At 43.2% G+C, this 27,538-nt stretch overlaps 1 long non-coding RNA gene across 1 annotated transcript in view; it reads right to left on the bottom strand.

Annotated features, from left to right (window-relative positions):
- The window catches only part of LOC144771481 (uncharacterized), a 404,623-nt gene that overhangs the window by 28,472 nt on the left and 348,613 nt on the right, over positions 1–27,538 (bottom strand). Inside the window, exons 2-4 of the long non-coding RNA XR_013599303.1 lie at positions 11,972–12,160; positions 10,883–11,038; positions 10,336–10,416 (exon numbers count right to left, since the gene is read on the bottom strand). This is a non-coding gene — a long non-coding RNA (uncharacterized LOC144771481). The remainder of the gene's footprint in view (positions 1–10,335; positions 10,417–10,882; positions 11,039–11,971; positions 12,161–27,538) is intronic.

The raw sequence follows: 27,538 nt of genomic DNA, 5'->3' as shown, positions 1-27,538 counted from the left end.
AAATCTCACTCTCTGGTGTTGATACTATCGAGCCTGACTCCACTTCTGAACTATCAGCCTCACTTTCTGTTATGCCATCAGCAGATACCTTATCCTCCTCTTCCTCCATCTCAGGTAAGGAGAAAAAGCATTCATCACTCGGGGAACCAGGAATCATAGCTCCCCCTGCCATCCCTTGTACCGTGGCTGTACCATCATCATATTCCTTGGGGCCCAGACCAACCACATTTTGTCCCTGATTAGTATCCTTGCGGCATGTTGCCTATTCTGCGCCCAGACAAGGCCCCCTAGTAGCTTCCAGACCTGCTGACTTACTCGTACCAGTTGTGGAGTTATCTTGTAGAGTTGGTGTCACACATACAGCTGCCCCCTCTGCGCTACAGTCTGTTTCTACAAGTGTGCTGTCATCATACTCAGTCATTGATTTAGCACTGGAGCCCTGTCCATTCTGGGCGGCTTTACCATCATTCGTGCCCCCATATCCATTATGTTGATCAGTGCTGATACTGTATCACCACCTACACACTCCTTACCAGGAATATCCATTTGCAAATCTGAGGGTTCAGCCTGCTTGCTCTGATCACTCGGAACGTTCCGCACCTGTCCCGAAGAAAGTGCGGAGAGAGACGCCAATCTGTTCGACTCTGCTGCACTCCGCACACCGTGCTCCCCGCCTGCGGCTCCCGTCATCGCCTGATCATCCGACAGATCCGGGCTCGGCTCTCCAAAGACACCCACATTTCCATTCGCCAAAGCCTCCTCCTCTCGCGCGTGGGATGACACCGGGCCCGGTACAACGGTTACAAAGGACTCAAGGAGAGTAGGTTGCCTAAATTTTCCCTCCTTGTTAGAGCTTTCACTGTTCTGGCACTTGGGTCCTTTTTTATTTAACGGGTTCTTCTTTTCTTTTAGCTTTTCAAGTTTCTCGAGTCTGACAAAGTTCTCATTTGTCTCCGGGTTTTCCTTCCGCACTTGGGCCGTTGACCTTAGGGTCGCGCTAGTTGTAGCCATGACAGCCATTCCAGGATCACTCGAGACAGCTTTGTCTCTGTCTTTCTCTTTCTGTACCTCTCCTCGCGGCTTTGGCATTCGAGGGGCCATATTCTGCATTACCCCTTGCAGAATTTCTGTTGTTAGTTCTCCGGTCCAGTTAAACGCTCTCGGCAGCTTCCGAGATATAACTTTTACTTTCTCTATCCAAAAGGCAAAACAGCTTATTACATCAAGCGAGAGCAGCATGCCTTAACATCAAACCTCCCAGGCGGTCAGAGGCATTTATTCCCTCGACTCCGTCCGACTTCACCCACACAGCAGGAGCAGAGACAGGAGCGACTGTTCCCTACGGCCTGTCAGCGGCCATCTTGCCCCGCAGACCCCATTTATTAGTATCTTATGATACTTTGATTCACTAAATTCTCTTCAGTTTATTATACTGATATTGGGCCCGATTCACAGAATAAACTTAAGACTCAATCCTAAACTTACTACTATTTTGGTATTCACAGAATGCACTTACTACTTTTGGCATTCACAGAATGAACTTACTACTTTTGGTATTCACAGAAGTTAGGATTTTGTCTTAAGTCTGTCTTAAGACAAACTTAAGACAGACTTAAGACAGACTTAAGTTAGGATTTTGTCTTAAGTCTGTCTTAAGTCTGTCTTAAGTTTGTCTTAAGACAAAATCCTAACTTCTGTGAATACCAAAAGTAGTAAGTTCATTCTGTGAATGCCAAAAGTAGTAAGTGCATTCTGTGAATACCAAAATAGTAGTAAGTTTAGGATTGAGTCTTAAGTTCATTCTGTGAATCGGGCCCATTGTTTTAAAGCTTTAGTGGTTAATTTCATTACTGTGAAATTACTTTGTTTTATTTCTGTGCTTTTCTTGTACTCTGTTAGGAATGCAGAACGTTACAGCTGCACCTTTTTTCCTATCGAAACCAGGTGATCCACCCATTCATTGGTCAAATGGAAAAAGGTATTTCTAAATTATGCGAGGGTGTGTGGTACACCTCTCTCTGCGGAAAGGAAGTCTGCACTTTTAATGCACTGTTTAGGCTCTGAGGGGCAAGAGGTATTTGAACATTTACTTGAATTGACTACTGAGGAGGCGAACAACTTAAATGAATTTGAGATTAATCTTAAAAAATTGGACAATCATTACCTACCAAAGGTGAGTACCATCTTAGAAAGGTACCACTTTGGCAGGCGTATGCAGAAAGATTAGTCAATAGAGACTTATGTCACGGCTTTACGCAAATTGGCTGCCACTTGTAAATTTGATGGGACCCTAGAGGAAAGAATACGTGATCAATTCATGTTAGGATGTTGTTTGGAAAAAATTAAGGACGAGCTGTGGCAAAAAGATGACCCAGCTTTAAATGAGGTCATCACTATAGCCAAAAGACTTGAACATACTCTTGCCTGTGTAAAAGTTTTTAAGAAGGAAAAGTAAACATCTGAGGAAAAAGTCCTAATTGTTAATAATGTTCTCTTGAAAAAACAGACCCTAGAGCAACAACTAAAATTACTAAGAAACTGTCTAACTTCACTCCTTCTTCTTCTAATTTCTCGAGACCCTCTACTAGTTCCAAATTGAAGTGCTTTCGTTGTACTGCCTCAGACCATCTGGCCAATGATAGTTCATGCCCTGCTTTACCTTCTAAATGTAGCAACTGCGGTAAGGTGGGACATTACTCGAAGGCTTGCAGGTCTCAAACAAATGGCAAGAGTAAGCGAGTGAAAGAAGTTATAATAGATGAAGACTCTGATTCTGATTCTGATGATTTACATTGTGGTGAAATTTCCTTATCTGATGGGAAAAACTGTAAAGGTGCTATTGATGTGGTACGTATTGATAATTGTGAAGTCAAGATGTTATTTGACTCTGGGGCAAAAATCACTTTAATACCCAAAGTTTTCTTTGACAAAAAACTTTATGGAAAGGTAAAAGTTTTCAAGCCTGATATAAGGCCACTAGCCTATGGCAGACAATCTATTATACTTGTAGGTTATTTCAATGGTCAGATTGACTACAAGGGAAGACTCACTGCAGGGAAAATTTACAACTCCTGCAGGGGGGACAGCATTCTAAGTTGGTTTCATCAGGCTGACCTACATGTCTCCTTAGTTCCTGGTGGGAACCCCTGCATTATTCTAAGAGACATAGGGGCAGATTTATGAAGGCCTTGCGCCGCCGGTGCGTCATTTTTAACATGGGAAGGCAAGGCCTTCATAAATCTGCCCCATAGTATCTCACACTGGTGTGGATAATGCTGTGTTAAATGATGTGTCTCCATGTGCAACTGGCTGTGATGTGGTTGGTGTACAAAATGTTACTAATTTGACTTTAAAGGAAGTGTCTTATCCTGATTGGCGTACACAATTTAAGAATGTTTTTAGTGACAAACTAGGTTGTCTTTCTGGTTATATTCATAATATTACCTTGAAGACAGATGCAGTTCCAGTGGCATGTAAAGTGCGTAGCGTTCCTTTAGCCATGCAGGAACCTATGCGGTTGGAATTAGAGAAACTCTTGAGTCATGGGATCATTGTGAAATCGGAGGCAAGTTATTGGGTTTCGCCTGTTGTTTTAGCGCGTAAACCCTCAGGCGAGATTCGTTTTTGTGTTGACCTTAGGGGTCTTAATAGGGAGGTTGTGGCGGATAGATATCCTCTTCCCAATATTAATACCATGTTAACTCAACTTGGGGATTCCTGCATGTTCTCCACTTGACCTTAGGGCTGTGTACCATCAGGTGAGGATTGATGAGACGTCCATGGGTCTCACAACCTTTATCACACCCTTTGGCACATATAAGTTTACTCGCTTACCTTTTGGCTTAATCTCTGCGGCCTCTGTTTTTCAGAGAGTAATGGAGGATGTATTAAAGGGTATTACTGGTGTTAAAATTTATCAAGATGATGTGCTTGTATTTGGTTCATCACAAAGTGAACATGATCTTAGAGTTAAATCTGTTCTGGAGCGTTTTGCGGACAGAGGATAGACATTAAGGGAAAACAAGTGCAGATTTAATTTGACTGAGATTGACTATTTAGGTCACTATTTGACTCCTGATGGTGTAAGAAAAGTTGGTGAAAACTATACACAGTTTGCCTACACCAAAGTCTAGAGTTGGTTACTTTCCTAGGTATGGCGGAGTATTATAATAAGTTTGTGCCTCATTTTGCAAATAAAACCCTTAATATGAGAGCTTTATTAAAACAAGCATTTACAATGCAACAGTCTCGCCTTTGCCAAACTTAGAGCTATTGGCATTGTAAATGACAATATTTTTATTTATGTGTCTATCGCATCACCACAGCATCACTCAGCACCACCACAGCATCACTCAGGGGCACCACAACATCACTATGCGCTACCACAGCATCACTCGTCGCTACCACAGTATCACTTGTCACCACAGCATCACTCGTCGCCACCACAGCATCACTCGTCGCCACCACAGCATCACTCGTCGCCACCACAGCATCACTCGTCGCCACCACAGCATCACTCGTCGCCACCAAAGCCTCACTCGTCGCCACCACAGCATCACTCGTCGCCACCACAGCATCACTCTGCGCCACCACAGCATCACTCTGTGCAACCATTCAACAACAACTGGTTCAAATATGTTCTCTCAATAATTCAAGCTTTATTACAAATGTCACAATTTTTTTTTAATATTTCACTTCTGTTCTTGGATTTTCGTCACAATAAAATACACTGAACATAATCTTCACAAAAGTTATTTACAAAAGTTTAAGATATTGCCTTTATAACTTACAATAACATTTATTTAAGTATTAATTATTTAAAAAAAAACAAAAGCAATTGTTATTTGTAATATCAATACATCTAAGTCACGTAAATACAACACATATTGCATTACAAAGGCTATAGGTGTCACATTTGCGAAAGTATAACTATTGGCATTGTAAATGACAAAGCTATTAATTTAGCTATTTTCAAAACCAACATATAAATAAAAAATGTGTCATTTACAATACCAATAGCTCCAACTTTCCTAATGCGAGACCTATTGCATTGCAAATGCTTGTTGACTCTGTTGTGAATGGTCTGAATGAAATAGAAAGTTGCCATGCCCATCTGGCAACTATCTGTCCTTGAATCTATCCTGTCTTCAAATTTGGTCTTTCATTCTCTCTCTAAAGTTGCTATCGAGGGCTTTGATTTTTGGACTGAACAAGACGAATTAACCCTCCTGCTTTTGAGAGGTACTGGCTGTAATATGCCCATATAAATTCTTTCCCTGCAATCCCTGCCTTTCCCTAGCTAAAAATGACTTGCTATCTTTCTTGAAATGTACTTCTGATCTATACTGGAGCTTTTACCCTCCTGCGATGAGAGGCACTGGCTTCAATTTGCCAATATATAAATTATTTGGACAACCTTTTTTTGAAGGATGACGTGTTAGACCATTGAAGGTTTCCTCAATCCGAACAGACGCTTTTACTCTCCTGCGATGTGAAGTACTCGATAGTTCTGTGGCAACGCACTAATATGCTCGTTTGTCTTTAGTAATTTCAAGAAAACTTTATAAATGATTGACCTCATTACATTTTGACCCTCTGTCCTCTCATATCCAGCGATACGGGTTTGACACAGCTTTTGCACCCCAGTGAATTAGAGCCGCGGCCTAAACTATTGGACTGTGATACTTTATGTGCACTCACCCGCACAGTGGGCTCTATTCCAGTAATCGGTCATCTACTATGGCACATGATAGTCTCTGTCCTTTTAAGTATATGTATTTTTTATGTCTATGGTGTCAGTGTCACCTAGGCAACCACATCAATCAGGCTAGCGTCTGCATCGACGCGCAACCACTCCCCCTACCACCTGTAGGTTTCACGCATCTAGCATTGGCGTGACGTCCTCGCGCTCATCAAGCTCGTGAGCCAAGTGAGTAAAGCCTGTATACTTTGCCTCGGAGTGTGGCTGTTTGTGTTCATACCCCTCCATGCGGGGTCCCACTCTTCAATACTGAGTGGGCTGGTGTAGTTGCGGTCCCCGGACCGCCACAACTATTTTAAGTGTTGGCCTTTCCATTTCAGACCACGTCCTGTGCCGACCTGCTCCTGGCGGCACCCGCACTTCTTGAATACTGTGATTATCACGCGGGGTGAGTATATTGAGTAACTGCCTACCTTGCTGTTCAGATTGCTTTCCGTAAACACGCATAGGATTTAGTTCTTTTATCTTTTATTTTCCTCCTCCAGACACCCATTTATGTCATCTCTTCTCGCTTTTGGATCCCTGCGGGCCCATTAATACCATGTAAATCCCACATTGTGATACTGCTGATCACGGTAATTAATCCTTTTTGCCACATTAGCTACCATTTATTGCCATTTAGTGAGCCTACTCATATATTGATTTGTTGCCTTTGTCTCCCAGGTTCCCGGCCCCCCCACACCCCTGTATTCCTCAATCCCTTTTTGTCCTGAAGAAGACCCTTTCCTAAATTCATACTGCTACCTAGAACCTGTGGGGTTGAAACATTGACGCTCATCCTATGTGCCTGCATTTTGACCATATTGTTGATTTATTTGCAATGGTTTCCCTTCTGATGGCTTATGATGCAATTGTTTGAACATTCATGTTATAAGTGTGGCTACATTTCTTAGTCAATACGGTTTTAACTATTCAAGGAAGTAGGTCACCCTGACCAGCACTCCTTTCCGATTTCCCAGCAAACCTTCGCACTTACCTTGCACTGACCTCACCTTCCCGCCTCCACCCTCCCTGGGGCACTTCTTTGTTTGTCGTATTTTGGACAACATAATTTATGACTCAATAATCTGCATATGAAACCTATGTTTGGATTCATTGTGATTAAATAACATTGAATCTAAGTTGTATGTATATTTGTTCTGCTAAAAAACTTTATTTTCTATTCAACCTTTGCTTTCAATGGTTCTGTACTGGGACCCCCTACTTATGTACTATGTTCTATAAGTCAGCAGGTTTCTCCCCCATGGCCAAGCGTATAAAGTTTTGAAGCACCGTCCATAGAGCTCTTCATCACACTGGTCCCCTTCCACTTCGACAACAGCTGCAACGCTATCTTCCAACTAGGTCATTACACTCTGCGAATGCCAATTTGCTCAGAGTTCTCAAATTTAAGAACGCTCACCTTAGTGGTAGAACATTTTTTGTATAAGTGGCTTGGCTATGGGACAGTATGCTGGACTATCTTCATTCTGTTAGCTATCTCTGTGCCTTTAGGAAAGCCTTAAAGAGCGGGCTCTGTAAGCTCTAAAGCTCTTACATGTCATGTCTGGATGGGTCTACGTTTAGATTAGTGTCAGGATGACTTTTTTTTAGGTGACAGTTTTGCCTCTACAAATAATAGAACCTGGATTGGAGCAATTCATAACTCATGGAAATGGGAAACTTCGTAGGGCTATGGTTAAGGAGGGCCGGGAGCACTAGACTGCCCACAGCCTATGCCTGCCAGCCAGTGGGTGACTGGTTCTCTTCCAGGGCAAGCTGCAGGCAGTAAACCACTTCCTCCCCTTTTCCTGCTCTTCTCTTATCCTCAGAAGCACAGAACTCTGCCTCACTGCATAACCTACAGATTGGTCACAAGTACTAGGGACAGGTCAGAAGGTCGAAAGCAGGACCATCGTAGGTAGCACTTTAGTGTGCTGATGGCTCAGCAAAGCGCTAACGGCCCTACTAACCCTGGAGGCACTCAGAAGAGTTTTTTAATCCCCTTTGTTGCGTCGCCTTTTCTCCCATGATCCCAAAAACTGGGGTGATATATCTTACACCCATGGGTGGAAGTCCTGCCTGCTGGTTGTAGAGGTGGTAAACAGGATAAGGAGGTGAGAAAGTGTGGGCACGTTTCAGCTCTCCGCTTCAGAATGTATCATACAAATGCACTTATCATTACCAAATTTGTCCTTCTGGCATTGCCAGATGGGCCAGTCGGCATAGGTACCTTGTGATGGCCAAAAAGCAGTCCGTCTTTCATTCACCGAATTCCCTTTCCATTCTAAGCTAACCCGAGGATGTAAGACGGGGAAAGAGATGACGGTTCATTCCATAGACACGACATGCATACAGTATCGCTGTGCTAGCAGAGCTGCTTTAAACCCATGCCTGCAGACCCCCGGCGCCGTAATGAAGTGTTTTCAAGCGTGGTCATCTCATGAACAGATTTAGACGACCGGGTCGGAGCACTGTGACGTGATCAGAATGACTTGCTTCGAAGTGCGACTGTAAATGCTCATTAAACATCAGTTTACAGGCAATAAAACACACAATCTGCTTCTCATACCCCTGGAAGACCTTCATAAACTCTACATTTTCTGAAACGTTTTCGGGTGGGAAAAGATTGGGCAGATTTTTAGGTCAGGTTTGACTGATGTAGCGTTTAGCCAGTGTCTTGTAATAACAAGCATTTACGAGGCCAACATAGATAAAGCTATTAGGGAGGTAAGGGGGTGGGGGGGTTAAGCTGCATAGCAGAATGGTGTTGGGAGACAGAACTGAACAGGCACAATTAGAAAACAGTGCTGATAAAAATTAAGCTTTGCATGCAGCACTTTATAAAATATCAATTAACTTTTCATCTCTGGAACATCTAGTGAACAGAAACTGTACTAAAAGAATCCAGCACGTAACTAGTTAAGCACGGACAGGAGCAACAGAATGTTTCCCTATACACATGCAGAGGATTCACGCAGCCTGAAGTGAACGTACCAGGGAAGGAAAGCAGAATGGTCTGGGCTGATTCAAGGATAAAGCATAAATGCTGCAACGGCGGCTAAAGGCTGACGCGGGTCAGGTGGGGGGGGGGATTCGGGGGGAAATCGGAGTGGCCTGGGTGCTGCATTTTCTTAATAAGGATTTTGGCAGTGCATGCTATAAGAAAGACACGCTGCCGCCGTATGCACTGAAAATTATACAATTAAAAACAAAAGATTTGGGTGACCTGCTTTATATGAAGCCACTCGACCGCCATTATTCAAGATTAACCACTTCAGCGCTAATGACAAGGGTAACTCGTCATGGACTTTCCATTGATTTCAATGGAAAGTCAATGGAACCCCTCGCACACCCTTAGCAGCCAAGTGGTTAAATGGGGAATGGGAGATAAGAGAAGTAAAAGTTAACGGAGCCGCGAAATCGATCGTGGGGACGCGCTCTGTGGTGGTGGAGGGGCGGAGCGAGGCGCGCTGCAAGGGTGCTGCGAGGAAAGCCAGATGGCGGCTGTGCACGTGCTCGCACACGTAACCGCAAGCTTGAGGCCAGCAAAAGTGTGTGGTTGGACTTTTAAAAGCCCACTTACTAAATGTCTCGCCAGAGCAGCGTATGCGCTGGCTCAGGAGAGACCTAAAAAGCAGTACTAATGTGAGACTACTAAATATCCAGATGACGTTGGATGATTAACCGAAACAGCACCATTTTCCAATCGAAAAGTCGCTTTCCTGATTCAAAGCTGTATTACTATGAGACAACTTAAAATTAACAAAAGAAGCCAGAGCTGTTCCAACAATTCCTACTCCTGAAGGAGCCTTTCCATCTACTGCAATATTGCTAAATTAAGGCAAAGGTGGTAACCATCTCTGGTGGATAGAGTGCTAGATAGCAAAACTGTACTCTGCTTGCACTCCGCGATTTTAAAAAGTTCAATGAAGATTTAGAACAGCATCCCTACAGACACAAATGCCTCATATTGCTTATGACAAAAGTCTGAAAGAGTACCTACTTGTATGGATTCTATCCATCATTTAAAACCCCATACCTCACTGATTCCTCAAGAATCGGTCCTACTCTAGAATGTTCTGAACCGCTCTACCTAGTCCCAACTGCCATGCCCCAGATAACTCACCTATCTTTGAAATTATCTTCTCTTAACTTAAAGAAATTGCAAGCCCCAGCTTACTACTATGTGCTGAACATTATTAACTAAGGGAATTGGTTGATAACCTTGTGTATTACTTGTGTTACTTTACTATTATTTGGCTTGTAACGTACTACATCAGTTATGTAAAAAGCACTTAAAACAATCTTATCTATTAAGGAAATCCATCATGCCTCACAACAAAGACCATCATCGACAAAAAAAGAAGGGAAATGGGAATACTTAGAAATCAGCTTGAAGAAGAAGGTTGTTGCAATACTGTGAAAAAGGAAATCTCGAGAAGAATCAGTTTGTCTCTAGACCAGATATGCTCTCGCCTTAAACTAAAACATCAGCAACGACCAACAATCCTTACACGCATCCACTAATATTCCCAATGCAACCCCCCCTATATGAAACAGTTTATCCATGTGACTTTTCCCTTCTTACTTACTTTGGTATCAGGGACGCAGGCGAGCCGTTTGCCACTATGGATTCAAATGCAGACTGTCCACTGCCACTGCTGTCATGCCGTCTGTAGAAGATGGACAGAGCATAAGCAAATAAAATAGGAGACAACAGAACAAGATTCCATTTCAGAAACAATCACAACTATTCTAGAGATACTATACATATCACATAGAAATTAAAGTACTTTAAGCATACCACAGTCATGGTAGAATACAGTCCATATGGGCCGTGAGAGAACACAATCCCTAGAGCAAAGCCAGTAACCATCTACTGTAGGGAAATCCACAAGCCACATTAAAAGACGAGCTGAATGCAACATGCTTCATCACTGATCACTTCTGCGTTTATTAAATTATAACACGACAACTAGTACTAAAAAAGCTTACAATGTTAAAAACATGGAAGAGTCATGGCAGCAAGACGGACCCCACAAAGCGGCTCAATGAAAACTGAATCATAGTTAGAAGGCTGCTGAAAAAATGGGCTTTGTAACTAGGATCCCTATCGCCCTTAAGGCAATACCCGTTTACCTCCGTTTGTTTTCCTGGCCATCTAAACGTGTTATATCTTCTTCCACAACCCTCTTTCGACTTGCTTTCAGGGCATTAAGCACAGTCTCTCTCGCACATGGGTCTGGTGTGACGTTTTCCACAGATTTAAATACTGGAGATGTCAACTGGTCAAAGCTGCAGAGACAAGAATTCAGTGAGACGACTAATTTTACATTTTTGGCAGTGATGCTATTTCGTGCTTTTTTTTAAATTTATTTTTACTTTTTATATATTGAAGTTTTATATAGCGCTGGCTTCACCCAAGGGTATCAGAGCGCTTTACATTGTAGGTATGATAGTAAAAAGAATACAGGACAAATGTATCAAAAAGAAAAAGCAAACAAGTACAGTACACAAAAATAACAATGAACGAAATGGGTATTAGAGAGATGAGCAAGAAAATATAACATTAAGAGGATGTCGTAACATTATTATACTATACGCATTCAGCTAGATTAATTTAACAGACTCAGGCTGGCAGGTATGGTGCATGAATAAGGTGAGATGAGAGTTGAATTGAGTTGCAAAGATTAGGGTAAGGGTTATAGGGGGGGGAGTTGGGATGTGTGGAGAGAGGTAGAGCTGGGAGGGATTTTCTCGTCAGTTTATGTTGCCGGGCATATATGGTTTGGGGAGAGGGATTAGGGTAAGGGGTAGAAGGGTGCTCCCAACTATATAACAAAATCCACTTTTAGATCATCAACAAATGGAAAACAGAACAGGTTATAAGAATTAATTGCAAAAAAGCATGCCGCAATTTAAGCAAGCTTCGAGTTGCACAACAGCTATAAAAAAAATGCACAACGCTCCAACAAAAGAACCATCGGTACCACCAACAGTTTGATTTAAAGTTGAAGTCTACAAGACATCAGGAGCAATCACAGCAATGCATACAGGAAGCCGCAATGCATACAGGAAGCCAAATATGTAGACAATTGAACAAGTGTTGAATAAGTCACTTAAATTAAAAAAATCACATTCAATGCAAGGATAGCTACAAAATATTAATGCTTATTGAAAATGTACAGCTGTCTGCACAAAAACAGCAAATAGACGCTATACACTTACATGGGAGAGCGGGCAATCTTGCTATCTGGGGAGCAATCTTCACTGTAACTGGAGTGTGGATCACTGTTCTTGCGTTAGTAGCCATACCAGGGCACCATAGGCATTGCCCCAGTCACAGCATACTGCGTCTGTTGAATAGGATACCGCCGTCTAGGTGTTAGAGCAAAGCGATTCATACATGGGAGCTCTCTAAAAAGAAAATAATGAAATTCTGGGCAACTAAGCAAGGCCATTCAAGCAGGTTAAATTATCAGATGCTGGAGAAAGCAGCAGCAAACTCCGAGACTCGCCAAGCATTATAGTTAATACAATCGTGTGTAGAACAGAGACAATGCAATGTATTTAGATGTTAAAGATAACCGGTGACAAAGCGACGGGTCAAGCGACAATCTCCAGCTCTGCACTACGTGAAGAAATATATCCCCCTCATTAGAAAATTACTTTGCAAACTTTAATATTTGTAATCCAAAGAACTAGCCGGGAGCCTCTAACCTGGCAGATGTTGAAAGGAGTGCTTCGTGTTCACCCTGGCATATTGATCCGCACACTTTCAACCCCACCCGCCCCACAAACGCGTTCATCCTTCGAAAATATATTGCTAGGTCAGTAGGATGTGATGCAGGGCTTGGATTGTTTCGTCACAAAAACAGTGCGCAAAAGATCTAAAACATGCGCCACTCAAGACGTGTATTACCCGCAGGTGAACTTTATATAGCTTTTGTCAGCACCATCATTCGCAGACACCTATCAAGAATCAAGTATACATCAATCACATCCACAGCAGAGGGCAACATTTTCTACTCAGAGCGGATGTGTCCTGTAGGACTTACAGTAGCAAACAGGTACTCTGAAACAGTGAATGCCTTTCTTGTAATCACGGTTACTGCCGGCTGTCATAATAAAGCTTCATTTATCGAACCGAACTCCTGCGGACCTGCTTCATTATTACAAAAGTATTTTATTTCTATGTAACGCATCGCCTGTAACCCAACAGACGTGCCAGTAAATATTGTTCACCTACTCAAAATGAAAACAGTATCATAACGGCTCACGTGGCAATTAGAATTGCGTCCCAAGAAACACCTACAGAGTGCTCACTCAACATCCGGCAGCAGACACAGCCCCGGAGGCCCAGTGCGCAGGCACCAAGCGCCGCCCGCAAACAGCAGAAGTGACACCACTGCCCAGGCGGGTAGGAGCAGGCCAAATCCGAGCAACAGAAACGTGGCCCAGACAGCCACCTGCGCGTGGTGCCGCACGAGCACCAAAGTCGCGCTCAGGCGCCCGGCTGCAGGATTCATCACGGGCCGCGCGCGGGACCACCTTAAATATCCCGACCTGCCCCACGCTAGGGAGCAAGGCCCTGCGGGATGTATGACGCTACATTGCGATCAGCTAGATCGCACGCTGTAACATCGTGTCTTTTACATTGCTTCCTCTATTACATCGCGTTCCACCACATCGCATCCATTTGCAACGCAATTGCATTGCTTCCCATTGGCCTGACACTTACCCCGCAGTACATTACGCCGCATGTCAAAACAGCGCGTTTTTTTGTGCTTGCCGCGTGATCCCGTCTCTACCCTCTCCCCCCAAATAGTTGGCAAGACCCACAGACCTCTAGAAAGTAGTGATATGGTTTTACAATAAGAAAAATACTGGAGCCACTGCACTATTTTTTAAATATTACATTTTGCAGTGTAAATGACTTGATATGAGGGGTAAAGACCTCTAGAAAGTAGTCATATGGTTTTAAAATAAGAATAATACTATAGCCATTGTTGATTAAATATAACATTCTTCGCTGTAAATGACTAGATATGAGGGGTTAATAGGAGGATCGAACCTTGTCTGACAGCACCAAAGTCGGCATAGGTATCAGTCAGACCACATCCTGTTCCTGTTATTGACGCGTGGTAATGATAACATATATATGTACATGTTGTCAGATGTTTCTTAATTGGACGTTTTGTAGCACACCTTGGCATATTTGTTTTGCAAAATTTGGGTACGTTTCATGTGCGCTGTAGCACAATTTGGCATCGCTATATAAAAATAAACCAGTTTTGTAGCACACCTTGGCATGTGAATGTTTTTTTATATATGAACAATAAAAAACAGATTAATGTATATGTTTGGCATCCCTTGGGCTTAAATCTTAGTTTATAAAAAGTTTATCATGTGCGCTCTAAAAAGAAACACAATACACAGCTAGCGATGTATCTCCGCTATAAAAATAAACACAATACACAGCTAGCGATTTAGATATTTGGCATCCCTTGGACGCGCTGAAATATGTAGGCACTGCTGCTTAATACAGATTCTCATGTGCGCTTTAAACAAAGATTATCGATATCCCTTCAGAAAAATTGCTACATATTGCTAGCGATGTAGGTAGCGTTAAAAAACATATTAAATATGAAAATAAAATAAATTACAATTAAAATAGATATCCCTTTATGAAATATTGCTACATATAGCGCTATAAACAATCACTTGCATCATGTGCGCTTTCTACAAAGATTATCATGTACGCATCATCACTTGCACTTACTGGAGCGTAAACACTTGCCCCCGTCATGCTCCACCGCTTTTAATGTGCTATCAAGTGCGATTCCAGTAAGCACTATAAACAATCACTTGTTAAAAAACATATTAAATATGAAAATGTGTCAGCAATAAAAGTCGATATCCCTTTATGAAATAATGCTACATATGGCGCTATAAACAATCGCATCATCACCTGCACTTACTGGAGCGTAAACACTTGCCCCCGTCATGCTCCACCGCTTTTTTAAAAAACATATTAAATATGAAAATGTGTCAGCAATAAAAGTCGATATCCCTTTATGAAATATTGCTACATATAGAGCTATAAACAATCACTTGCAGATTATCATGTATGCATCATCACTTGCACTTACTGGAGCGTAAACACTTGCCCCGTCATGCTCCACCGCTTTTATTGTGCTATCAAGTGCGATTCCAGTAAGCGCTATGAACAATCACTTGTTAAAAAACATATAAGCGATTCCAGTAAGCATAGATTAACCAGCAGGAACACAGACCGCCGGCGAACTGCTGCACGCGCACCAGCGCGAGACACCGCAAAAACGATCCCGTTCCCCAGGTTCAGGCATGCGTCGTGCACGAGGTGGGAGCGCACGAGACGTCGCCGTGAGCGTGCACGCAAGCTGAGGAGGATGCCGAGAAGACATGGAGCCCGATGCCGAGACTGACCTGCTGCGGAGGGAGAGGGACACGTGGAAAGAGCCCGGTGAGTGGGGGGGGAGGGAATGTGTGTGTGCGCGTGTCTGTGTGTGCGGTGTGGGGCTTAGTTGTAGGGGGGAGGGGATGTGTGTCTCTGTGCGCTTGTGTGTCTGTGTGTGTGTGTGTCTGTGTGTGTGTGTGTGTGTGTGCGTGCACGCGCGCGATTGAAAGGCTGACTGGCTGTGCACAGTTGGAGCAAGAGATGTGCACGGCTCCGGGGGGCTGGGCGTGCGCGCCCACGGTGTGAAATCCATGCGTGTGCACAGCTCTGTCTCCCTTCAGAGGCAACTCAATAGCAATAGGTCGAGAGAGCTCGACCTAAAAAGGAGTAAAGTTTTCTTGGTCTCAGGTGTGTCAAAAGGAGTATGAGCTTGTCAAACAAGATTTAAGTCTAGCTCCATCTTAACAGAGTTTTGATGTGAATTATGATTCAATTTTGGACACAGATGCCACTTCCCGTGGTTTGGGGGCTGTGCTCAAGCAAATGAAGGATGGGATAGAGATTACCATCTTGTTTCTGTCTAGATCTTTAGTTGGTCCAGAGTTGTCATATTCTGTGATTGAAAAAGGGGCTCTTTGTATTTATTGGGCAATTAGGAAATTAAAAAAGTTCCTGTGGGGTAATTCGTTTGTGGTTCACACTGATCATAAACCGTTGAAGGATGTTTTTTATAAAAAGAGTTTGGATGCTATTTCTTCACGTATTTGTAAATGGGTTATCGCTCTTCAGGATTTTGAATTTGAAGTGAGATATTTACCAGGTGTGAATAATAAGGTTGCAGATTGTCTCTCTAGATTAGTTTTGGAGCAAGATGACCGAACTTCATTGTCACCTGAAGATTCTTGGGAAGTGGATGAGTTTAAGGTGTGTGAAGTTGTTGAAGGCATTGTTCAAGAGAATGATTGGAGAGAGGCCATGAGTACTGACACTGAGTTACAGGAAGTTGAAGGATGTTTTTTATAAAAAGAGTTTGGATGCTATTTCTTCACGTATTTGTAAATGGGTTATCGCTCTTCAGGATTTTGAATTTGAAGTGAGATATTTACCAGGTGTGAATAATAAGGTTGCAGATTATCCCTCTAGATTAGTTTTGGAGCAACATGACCGAACTTCATTGTCACCTGAAGATTCTTGGGAAGTGGATGAGTTTAAGGTGTGTGAAGTTGTTGAAGGCATTGTTCAAGAGAATGATTGGAGAGAGGCCATGAGTACTGACACTGAGTTACAGGAAGTTTGTGATTTGATTAGTAAAGGGTGGCCATGTCTTAAGAATTTGAGTGTTAGTGCCAAGAGGTACTGGAATGTTAAGGACGAACTGTCTTTAAAGGATGGTTTGTTGTGGAGAGGTACTAGACTTATCCCACCTTCTCTGATTAGGGAAAAAATTCTTCACTTAGCTCACCAAGGACATCAAGGGATATCTAAGACAAAGGAGAGAATTCGGTTACATTTCTGGTGGCCAGGGAAAGATATTCTTGTGGAACGAATGATACGTGATTGCATTAAATGTAACTCATCTGACAGGGTGTGTAAGACAAGAACACAACCAATGATTATTAGAGAAATGCCGGTACGTTGTTGGCAAGATGTAGCCTTAGACATTCTGGGGCCAATTTCTTGTGGTAATGGGCAACGGTATGTGTTAGTCTTGATTGATATGTTCTCGCGACGGCCAGAGATAAGAATCACCCAGAATATTGAGACCAAGGATGTAGTCAAATTTTTACAAGATGTATTTGGTAGGGAAGGGTTCCCCGAAACAATCCTTACAGTTAATGGTGTACAGCTGGTATCAAATGAGATGGAGGATTTCCTGGCCAACAAAGGTATTAAGCATAAGCGTTGTTCACTTTACCATCCGGAATGTAACAGAATGGTGGAGAGGTTCAACCGAGTACTTAAGGAATCTATTCAGGTTTCTAAAGATCAGGGGTCAGATTGGAAAGATAATTTGATGGAAAGAGTAATGGTGTATAGAGTTACACCACATTCCACCATAGGAGAGATTCCTTTTGTGCTTTTCCGAGGTCGCACACCGAACACTTACATGTTTCAAACTTGGATGAGGAATCTAGGGGTGGAAACAGAGAATCATAACAGGGGTCTAGGTTTGTTGAAGCAGAAGATCAAGTCCAAGCTTAGGAAGAAGAACTTTGATATCAGTGTGTGTTGGGGATCGGGTGAGAATTCGTCTTCCACTTAGATCTTCAGGTGCAAAGTTCTCTTCTCCTTTTTATGTCACAAAACTCTTTCGTAATGCTGTTAAACTAAATGATGGAAGGATTTGGAATTTGAATCGAGTTGCTTCATTTTCAGGTTCAGCTTCGAAAGACAAGAGTTTGAACAGTGGTGTTATTTCTGCTGGGAAGACTTTAACAAATAACAATTCAACCGATAAGGAGGTTCATGCTGAGTCTGATATTCCTGTCAGGAAAAGTACACGTTTGACCTGTGCTCCTGCAGCTCTTAGTGACTATATTTTAAAATAATAATTTGGTGTTTCAGGGGAAGGTGTGTGGTATCCTTCATTATGGTGTGCCATCCCTGTGTATGTGTGACTTGCTGATTATAGAATGTTATGCTTAGAATCCTATGATGTAGTTATGTTGATATTCTAATTGAGGGCCAGTACTGAGTCAGTTACTGCCTGCCTGTGTCTCCTGTGGATGAGATCCTTACTTCTTGAGATATAAATAAAGAAACCTTATCATCATCCTGCATTTCCTGATTTACTGCTTCTTCACATGAGTGTTATCCGTATAGGTGACTGTTTTTATCCCAAAAGGGCGGACGATCTCAGCAGAGGGGCTCATGTAAATATTAAAGAGCGTTGGGCTCAAGGAAGATCCCTGCGGTACACTACAGCCGAGTGGCTTACTGGGGAGGTGATGTCGCCCTCAAAGACTTGGAAGGATCGCTCATATAGGAAGGATTCGAGCCAGGTGAGTGCTTTCAGTGACACTCCTAGGTTGGTAAGTCGTTGCAATAATATGCTGTGATTTACAGTGTCGAAGGCGGCACTTAGGTCAAGAAGGATGATTGCTGCAGTGTCTCCTTGATCCATGATCTTCCTTGCCTCTTCTGTCACAGTGATGAGGGCGTTCTCAGTCCCATGCATGGGTCGGAATCCTGTTTGGGAGGGGTCAAGCAGCTGGTGGGTCTCTAGAAAATCCATCAGGGTCTTGTTGACGTGTTTCTCTATGAGCTTGCTAAGCCAGGGTAGTAGGGAGATTGGTGAATAGTTCCCTGGGTTGCTTCGATCTAGGTTGGGTTTTTTGAGGAGGGCTCTGACCATGGCCCGTTTCTATGGGGCGGGATGATTCCCATGGCTAAAGAGGCATTGAGTAATTCTAGAATAGTGGGAAGAATGTGTGCGGCAACTGTAAGAAAGGAGCGCAGTGGTGCTGGGTCATTTGGGGAGCCAGATTTTACTTGGAGCATGATGGATTGTAGCGAGGGGGAGTCAAGAGAAGGGAAGCTGGCGAGGGTAGCTGGAGTGTGAGACTCTAGCTCAGGAGTTTTAGACTGGTGTGAGGGTCTGAGTGTGAGGAAATAGGTATAGATGGTTTGTATTTTATTGTAAAAAAAATCTGCTAGGTCATTATAGCAGGGTTGGGCGTTAAAGGGGTTTTGAGGGTTTTCTGGAAGTTTGAGAAGGGTTTTTGCAATTTTATAAATTTCTTTGGGCTTAGATGCAGTTACATTGATCATGCTTTCGAAAAAGGTTGCTTGGGCAGGTCTAATTTCATTTTTGTAGGTTTTTATCGTAGCTCTGTTCACAATTTTTCTGGGGAGAGAGTAGTCTAGACGCCAGTTCCTCTCCAGTTTTTTTACAATGGCGTTTCTTTTCACATAAATCCTGGGAGTACAAGGGGGCCGGCTTAGTGTTGCGCTTTGGTTCAATGGGTTTTGTGGGAAGGACAGCATCTAAAGAGTTTGAGATCCATCTGTTGAAATTTTCATTGGTTAGGATAGTTGCAGGGTGGTCTAAAGGAGTCTAGGGTTGCTGCCCATTCCGCTTGGGAAAGTTTGGACCAGTTACGTTCCCTCCGGGTGACTATAGTGGGGGCACGGTGGGAATGTGGGGAGCCCCAGGAGACGGGAATCAAAAAGTGGTCCGTCCATGGCAGGGAGGACGGGTTTCCCACTAGAAGGTCTGGGCAATTGGTGAAAATGGGATCTAGAAGGGGTGTAAAGTGGTTCAAGCGCAACCTATTATTCGTTGAAACATTCATGGTGGTCCGAATTATCCACAGGGAGTTTCAATAGATAGCATGGAAGATTTTCCTCAGCAGGAGATTAATGATATTTCAGATTGGTTTTGGTAGAAACCTGAAGAATCTCTACTTACGTGGATGGTTCGATTGTTTGATCCAGGCGTGCTGGTGTGATGCTAGATCCCGAGATGCAGAAAAGTTCTGTACACTTAGTTCAGATTCTACAGTGCAGGAGCAGTTTAGGAATTATACCAGTGAAGATCAAGTTAGTTTGTTACAGTTGGTTGTAGTTGGATGTAGCCACAAATATCCAACAGAGTCAGATTGGCCAGTGAATGAGAAACCTTGGTATACTTTGAGAGATTGTATACAGAGATTGAAGGAAGAAGTGATGAAGACTTCTATTTTTCTAGACCATGCACAGAAACTGATGGATGGAGTATTGAACGCATCAGTGCAGAATAGAATAATTTGTGCCGCTCCTCCCGCATACAAGCAAGTGATGATGACTTTGTTGATAAATCAAACTGGTAATACTTTAGCAGAAGTGGTTAAGGCTGTTCGTGAGTTGGAAGAGTTAGGTGAGTGGATGAAAACTGAGAGACCTTCAAGGTCTTAGACACGTACTGACAATAAAAAGTAGAGATCTGTTCATGGCTCTATTGCAGGATGCATGGGCGTCCGCAGAATTTTTTCCAGGGGGGGGGCAAAATGTTAACGTCATTACCATCCTCCGACATGATGTGTGCCAGGTGGGGCACAAGAAAAACTGGGGCGCAGGAGGAGCAGGAAGCAGGCCGCATATGATCTCATACACCATAATAACAGAAAAACGTTCAACAGCACACTCTAAAACCATGAAATAAATAAATCAGTCAGTCCTGAATTAAAACTTGCGACATGAATATTTATGCACTCATGAGTCACATATTCTGCCTTGTGGCGTGTTAGTTTTTCAAATCCCCTTCTGCTCCAGGGAACCCATACAGGTTTCTTCTATTTCTCGTCTGTGGTTTCCACACCCTTTCTATTCCGAGAAAAGAAAAATCGAAATATTTTCTCGCTAATTACAATGTTTTTCGAGTCACTTTCTAATACCAAGACGCGTTACTAAAGGTGATTTTCATAGGAATGAGCGGCGAGGAGGGTGAAGGAAGCGTTGCGCGCTGCACGTTTCCCGCCCAGTGCACGCGAGAGCGCGCGACCGCTGCCGACGCCTTTTCACCTCTAACATTAACGATAATGAAGCGAACACCAACGTGCCTTCCTGTTGTGTTTATTCACTCCACACACGCTGCATATTCACAAAAGCTCGCCCCAGAGTGGAAACATTCCTGTAGTTTACTCCCGGGGATCTGTTGCTATTAGGTAACGTCGCGTGTCGCACTCCCGAGGTTTACGCAAACAGCGGGGCGTCTCAAGAGGAATACGGTACGGGCGCGCCTATTATCCATCTAACACACGCAAGGTGTATTTCCATTACAGAAAACACATTATTTTTTCGACTACGGATACACAATGGTTATTCAGTCCATTGCTGGGGTCTCGTGGAATTCCCGGAGGATTTTTTTAATTCCACTAGGGCGCTACCAGCAGGTAAACTCCCAGCAAGGATATTGTGAATAGCCTCGGATCTTGCTTAACCGCACTCTCCATTTGTGTCTTGAGTACACGGTGGACTGCACTCAACCATCGAATGCCTTCGGGTACATACAAAGACAAAATGAGGAAGATACGTGCTTTCTGTTCTTGACTAAGTCATTCTTAACAAGCGTATTTAAAAGGCGCAATACGTTGTAACTATTTCAAGTTTTTACATCATCTAGACTGTCTCCCATTCACCTATGAGTAACCAGATAATCGATTACCAAAGTGCAAAATAGTGAAGTATAGAGAACTGTGATCTAGGGTACGAAAGTGTGGGGGCGGGGCAGTAACACTGGGGGCTGGGCGAGGGAGGCATGCACTTGAAACAGTGGCTATCAATGCATTACTATTACTTCATACGTGGTTCCTGTTACTTCCCGGTTACAGACTGACATCCGCAGCAGGTGGAGTAACATACAGAGCTGAGCAATCTTTCTCAAGTAATTAGCAGAACTTTCCAGCAGGTGCATGAACCCCCCACTCACTGTACTATCTCCAGGTTACGAACAGATCTGTGCTGCAGGTACATCAGTCTACTGAGCTACCTTGGAACATGCAAATGAGGACGTGGATAGCTCCACGCGGCTTGCACAGGATATCTCTTGTGCAGTTTGGACATGCTATGACTCACTTACTTTCAACTTCAAGCTGTGGATGGGAGCAGGCAAGCGCGGGCCTTCAATCGCGCTGTAATCTTGGCGGCCGTTTTCCTGAATTCCTGCTCCTACGGTGTCACGGCCCTGGCCTGGAAACAAACACCACTGACTGCACTCCACTGTGGGGGTGGGGGCTGTGACCTTACGCGCGGGCATGGGCGTGCGATACTTTGCAGTGTAAGTTAGGTGGGGCACTGGGGCTATGCAGCGTAAGATAGGTGGCGCTGCGCGCAGCACTCTCCGTCTGCCGCCATGATGTCATAGGGATTTCCATGGTGCTGCTGCCTGCTGGCCTAAAATTATACAAAAAAAGCCTGCCTGCTCACAAAATTAAAAGTTCCGATCTCCGATCATCATCCATTCTAATATATAACAAACAATGCATGGAAATAAAAATGGAAAATAAAAATGCCACTGACTCAGCACCAGACATTGCAGGCCGGGTGATCATCCAGGGGCGGGCAAGTGCCCCCCCCTTGCCCCTCCCTGCAGATGCCCATGGCAGGATGGAGTGGAGAGAAATGAGATAGATGGGATAACTACATCAAGTTGGTGGCAGATAAATCGAAAAAGAGGTTTGGAAAGAAAGGAAGGAAGCAGGAGAGTCCATAAGCAAGAAAAGGCGCAACAATTGTCAGATGGCAGTGAGGGTGAGATACCAGAAAAGGAGGGGGAGAAAGCTTTCCGCTCGAACAGGAAGATTAAGAGAGACTTGGAAAGCAATGGTTGGTTGAGAGAATGAAGAGGATTTTATTCCAAAAAGATACAAATCGATGTATCCTGATTTGACCTGGGCGAAAGACAGATATAAGGCAGACTAGGAAATAGGTCAAGCTCTGGTGCAAAGGTGGGCTCACAAAGACAACAGACAGACCTCATGTTGATATTGAAATTTATTGGAGACATTGTAATATTCAGAGGGCCGAGCTTTAGTAGATACCGGAGCGGAGGCCACTCTGATATCTGGAAATCCAAAAAAGTTTACTGGACAGTATTTCACTATTACAGGTTTAGGCAGCAAAGAGACCCCAGCAGTGCAGACTAAAGTCCACATGAAAATAGGGAGAGTACCAAAAAGAGAATATACTGCATTGATTGTGCCTCTCTTCAAATATATTATTGGAATTGATATTTTGAAGGGAATGACTTTGCATTTAGATGATGGACATTAGCAGTTTGGATCGAAGCAATACATTTCAGTTGTTGCTGTGAGGGTCGGTCATTTGAACATTCCCCCAGTGAAATTGCCTCAGGCTACTAAAGTGATTCATGTGAAACAGTATAGAATTCCAGGTGGACACAAGCAAATGAGTGCGATTATTCAGGATTTGTTATAAGTAGGTGTGATAACCCAGATTACACCCGCTTGGAATAATCCTTGTTGGCCCGTGTGCAAAAGTGATAATTCTTGGCGCATGACAGTTGATTATCGTGAACTGAATACGCATACACCTCCCTTGACTGTTGCTGTCCCAGACACAGTTACTTTGCTTGACAAAATACAAAAACATCTTGGTACTTTGTATGCGACTGTTGCTATTGCTAATGCTTTCTTTTCGATACCAATAGCCCCCGAATGTCAAAAGCAATTCAGTTTTTCATGGGACGGTAGACAAATGACATTCACAAATTTACCTCAAGGGAACTTGCATAGTCCCTCGATCTGTCACCGGCTGGTGGCAGAGCATTTAGGTGATGTGTCAATTACTCCTGGAGAACAAATTTGTCATTACATTGATGATGTGATGATACAGGGAAAGATGCAGGAACAAGTGCAGGTTCGATTAGACAGAATTGTGGAGCACTGACAAAGCAAAGGATGGGAGATCAATCTTGACAAACTACAGGGATCCTCTCAGAGTGTGACGTTTTTAGGCACCCAATTGCATCCGTGACATCGAGAAGTGGTGCCCCAAGTGAGACAGAAAATTAAACAGTTTGCGGTACAAGCAAATAGAAAAGATACTCAGATGTTCATAGGGTTATTCGGTTTTTGGAGACTGAGATGATAACTCGGCATGTTATATCAGGCGCCCTCCCTTTCTATTCAAAGCAATGAGATAAGGGACCGCACAAGACCACACCACGCCCCAGGGGGTCAGTTAGACCACAAGAGACCACACCACGCCCCAGGGGGTCAGTTAGACCGCAAAAGACCACACCACGCCCTACTCCGCAGACGGCCAGTTTGACATTCAGTAAAATTGTACCAAAGCTGAGGCGGCATCTAACCGCTCAATAGCAGAGCTTATTTCTGGGCAGTTGTTATGATGTTAATTTTATCGCCCTTGAAATGATGAAATTCTGATTTGGTGGTGTTAAAAGAAGTGTGTGATATGCAGGTGCCTACAGTAGGTGAACAAAATAGAATATCAGAGGGTCTGAAATACCAAGGAAGGGAACGCTATGTATAAATCTAGAGAGGACTAATCACGACTACCCTCATCAACATACCAATGATGTAAGGGTCACCCTCACAAGGAGTCTACTCAGTGATCATGTGAGGATTCCCATCAGTCACCACACGGAACCGCCCTTCATCATTTGGGTTCCTCTTGAGACCACTATAGGTGTTGTCTATTCTATTTCACATGGAGGGGTCTGATAACAAGATACCCTCTCATGATCAATTAGATTAACGTGGTCTCTTATCTCAAACGGAGATGATGTTATAGAGAAGGGACTGACATCGTAGTGCAAAAATAGGTAAAAGAAAAGCTAAGTGTGTGTGAATTAAAATTGGTTGAGGGGGTGCTGAATGTAGCTTTATTCTGTTGCTACCCACTCTGCCAATGTTAAAAGAAGTAGACAAGAATAATCCAATAATTCTTGGATCATTTCATGTATTCTGGGGTCAACATGTTTCTGCAATGTGTGACAATAGTTGTCATTGCTTTCATCAGGACCATCATACAACATACGCTACTACGAATTGGTGCTCTCAAAGTAAAAAACAAAGAGTGCTCGAAATTATAAATAAATAATGAATAATTCAAACCCTATACTAGAGTCACCTGAGTCCACTAGATGTCTGTATCGGTGGTTTCATCGTTCCAATGAGGATATTACTAAAAATAATAATAATGGAAGTGTGAAGTTGTTATATTATAGTCATCTAGAACAAACATAGCATTCCCGTACTTGTACATTTTGTACTAGGTCAATCTCATGTAATCCTAGTGGGAAGTAACATTCTTCCAAGCACACTCATAATGTCATTTGCCATAGTGCACTGCTCTCAACTTTAGAAATGAATTGTCAAATTGGCCAAAGGAGATAAACCTCTTACCCCAATTGGAGGATGTATAGACTTCACCCCACCTGGCCTCGGCTCAGGATGAAGGGGAAGCACCGCTCTGAAAAAAGGGCAAAAAACAGCAATGCTGAAAAAGCCACTTAATTCTACTGTTTTGCAGACAATCACAGAAATACACCTAACGCGCTGCCATATGCCCCTTAAACATATCATGGATAGCCTGTAAGCATGATTCGATTGAACTATTATGCTTATACAGCTGTTGCAACATAGGATATTCACCCGATCAAGGAATTATGTCCTGCATCTTGTTAGGGGCGTGGTGAGTCACTCGCACTTAGCAGTACCGGTGCCAAAGATAGTTCTCATTCCCTCTGGATTAGCGCTAAAGATATATGCAGTAACAGATATGCATAGAGGGAGCAACTTGCAGCGCTTACAGAGCTGGTAAGGAACAGACACACACAATGGCGGTAAACCGCAAAAACATATACATCTCTCTCACCTAACCGTCGGTACTTCGCGTTGGCGTCTGAGCCGATCGGGGAGGTGTGGGAGTCAGCCTGAGCCGCTGTATATAACGGCGTGTATGATTAGATAGTAGCGTGTCACATGGGCTATTATGTGAAACGCGGTTGGTTAATCCAAGGACCAATGATGTTGCGGTATTCTCGTAATCCTCCCAGGTAAACAATGAAAGCAAACGGGTGCTCGGTATGTGTATAAGAATGATATATCGCCCATACTCATATAAAATACAGCCCAGACTGCGTTAGTTTGGCAAACGTTCCCCACGATATTGCTATAACTTGGAAGGTGTAGGAGTCCGCCTAAGCCGCTGTATAGAGCGGAGTATCAGGTTGAATAATAGCGCGTCACATGGGTTATTGTATGGAACGCGATTGGTTGGTCTGAGGACCAATGATGTTACTGTATTATCGTAATTCAACCAGATAAACAGTGAGAGCAATCTAGAACTCGGTGTGCATATTAGGATGACATATCGCCCTTGTTTGTATACAACAGCCCAAAATAATTAGTTTAACAGACATTCCACATGGCACTGCTATAACTACTCTAAAAACACAACTGATATCAAGGGAATATCCGAAGAAGTTAGTACAGCGTTCACTGAAAAGAGCTAGAAACAACAATCGCTCAGCTCTTCTTGAACCCCCAGTGCAGAAACCTCCCCTTGAAAGACTTACTTTTGTTACCACCTTTGGAACTTTGTCCAATAAAATCCAGAGAATGGTTAAACGTCACTGGTCAATTCTGAATTCTGATGAATCCACAATTCAGATGCCTTTGTTTTCCTTCTAGAGGGGCCCTAACTTGAAGGATCGTCTTATCCATACGAGACCACGCAATAGGGAACCCAGGGCTCTGGGTACACTATGGGACCTTCCTCCGGTGACAGGCCAACATCCATGTGGTTCGTGTCATTCCTGCCCCCAAACGAAGAAATCTACAGAAATAGATATAGGCTCATCACGGCCTTGGATTCAAACCAAGTTCGCAAACTGTAATAGCGACAACTTGATATATCTAATTACATGTCCCTGTGGACTAAGATACGTGAGAATGACCACCCGGAAAATCCGAATAAGGATATCGGAACACAAAAGCACCATTAGGTGCAAGAGGCAAACTACGAAACTAACGAATCATTTCCTTGAGGCACGCCATCCTGCCACTGCACTACAGTGGACAGTTATTGAACAGCCTAACATTCCGCAACACATCACTGACATAGGCAGATTTCTGCTATTGAAAGAACAAAAATGGGTTTTTAAATTGGGCACCAATAATGGAGGGCTGAATGACGATATACCATGGGTTAACTTGTAAAATTGTGTCTTACCTGATGGTACCATCTTCAACCTATAATCCTTGACAATACTGTGGGCCTAGACCCAATGAATTGATCTGTACTACCTTTTGTCTTGATATGTCACTTAATGTCTGATACACAGGACATGTACGATTTAACAAACCTCTACATCTTTAAACCATTATCCATGGTTGAACATGTTGCGCAAAAGCTTTATTCATGTAAAATAAGCACGTTGACTGACAGGCATTACTATCTAAGTTATAGCAGTGCCATGTGGAATGTCTGTTAAACTAATTATTTTGGGCTGTTGTATACAAACAAGGGCGATATGTCATCCTAATATGCACACCGAGTTCTAGATTGCTCTCACTGTTTATCTGGTTGAATTACGATAATACAGTAACATCATTGGTCCTCAGACCAACCAATCGCGTTCCATACAATAACCCATGTGACGCGCTATTATTCAACCTGATACTCCGCTCTATACAGCGGCTTAGGCGGACTCCTACACCTTCCAAGTTATAGCAATATCGTGGGGAACGTTTGCCAAACTAACGCAGTCTGGGCTGTATTTTATATGAGTATGGGCGATATATCATTCTTATACACATACCGAGCACCCGTTTGCTTTCATTGTTTACCTGGGAGGATTACGAGAATACCGCAACATCATTGGTCCT

Source organism: Lissotriton helveticus, chromosome 8 (genome assembly GCF_964261635.1).
Source record: "Lissotriton helveticus chromosome 8, aLisHel1.1, whole genome shotgun sequence".
Taxonomy (NCBI): Eukaryota; Metazoa; Chordata; class Amphibia; order Caudata; family Salamandridae; genus Lissotriton; species Lissotriton helveticus.
Note: the sequence above shows the minus strand (reverse complement) of the source record. Positions and strands in the feature narration are given on the sequence as shown.